Source organism: Anneissia japonica, unplaced genomic scaffold, assembly GCF_011630105.1.
Source record: "Anneissia japonica isolate Jap-2015-1 unplaced genomic scaffold, ASM1163010v1 scaffold287926_len136070_cov111, whole genome shotgun sequence".
NCBI lineage: Eukaryota > Metazoa > Echinodermata > Crinoidea > Comatulida > Comatulidae > Anneissia > Anneissia japonica.
This window is the reverse complement of record NW_022683512.1, coordinates 51089-52558: the sequence shown is the minus strand read 5'-3', so window position 1 is coordinate 52558 and position 1470 is coordinate 51089. Positions and strand designations below refer to the sequence as shown.

General features: G+C 27.9%; 1 long non-coding RNA gene across 1 annotated transcript in view; it reads right to left on the bottom strand.

The window, feature by feature from the left end:
* Positions 1 to 1331, bottom strand: part of LOC117100141 — a 13273-nt gene extending 11942 nt beyond the window's left edge. Inside the window, exon 1 of the long non-coding RNA XR_004444081.1 lies at positions 444 to 1331. This is a non-coding gene — a long non-coding RNA (uncharacterized LOC117100141). The remainder of the gene's footprint in view (positions 1 to 443) is intronic.
* Positions 1332 to 1470: the final 139 nt, after the last annotated feature.

Below are 1470 nucleotides of genomic sequence, written 5' to 3'. Positions count from 1 at the left end.
AGTCTTTTAAAACCTGATTTATGCGCTTTACAAATCCTCAGATCTATATATTTAACCCATGTGTATCATGTTGTAAATTAGATATTGTTTGTGTTTATTAGATTAATGTAAAAAATTTTAATGGTAAACATACGTGTACCTTTTATCCAGAAAAGATCGATAAATTACAATTTAACGCAAGAATTGGATTAATAGTTCTTTTTTTCAGTTTACAAACTTTTCCATTTAGTCGGCTATTATTGATTAGTTTTTTTCAACAAAATACACCTTAAAACAATATTATGTTTGTCCGGCCATTTGACTATTTAAGAGATAATAATCTGTTAAGATAAGGTAATATGAGGATTTTATAAGTAGTCATAACATTTAATAAATGAAACGATACACAATTAATTCAATAAAAAGCAGAATACTATCAGAAAATTCTTAACAACTGTTCTAACCTTATCTCTTTGCATTTTAAACATGTTACCAACCCTTTAAAGAAGAAACAAAATTGTTATCTTAGATGTTTTTTAATTCACTACAACATGAGAATAAATATTATAAATTGCTTGGTAGCATATTAAACTTGTGACACTATAGAAAGGTTCAGTTTTTTAAAATCGTTCTCTGTAAAGAATCAATGGGTATTTTTAGGCAGAAGCTAGGATCCACTTGATTTAGGGTACTTGTCCTTTGCTGATAATGAATCTGGTAGAACCCAAGCAAAATTCTTTAATCTAAAGGCAAAAGTGTCGCATTAATGCAAAAACATCAATTTTTGGGAAAAAGACTAACACTCTGTATTGTGGATACGATTAGTCATAGAAAGTTTATTTTGGTACCAAACTGTTCGGAAAACTCACGTTATCATTCGCTATAATGAAATATTTCCCCCACAAAATATCAGAAAAAAAGCTATTTCAAAAAAAATATATAAATATATTAGCTGTAAAGGAATATTTCCTCCAAATATTACCAGTAAAATATGTATTACCTGAAAATCCTGTTATAGGGCAAAACACATATTTTTTAAAATTAATTTTCTTATTTTCAAAGTCATAAAATACTAACAAATGAGCTAATTATTACACTATTGAATCGCAAAGAAATATATACTTTTAAAATTCTTATACTATATGCATAAAAATATACTTAATTTTACATCTAAAAAGCAGGTTTTGGCCAAATTTTACAAAATTCAGGAACGTTCTGTAACTCTGTTATAGTATGTGTTTTATGTAGGTACAGACAGGCCTAATTATAATTTATGAAAAACGATGAAAATAATTAAATAATGGTAACGATAATGATGATTATGAATACGAATAAACTAGGCCTATAATAAACATAAAGTTTGACGTGTATATGTAGAGTTGGGCCGGTGTAGATGCAAATTAGGTATTATGTGTTTTTGAGTAGGAATTTGGCACGGTGTCTGCATTTTGAAAGGAGTTCGTGCCTTTTGTTCAAAGTAGATTGTTTGTC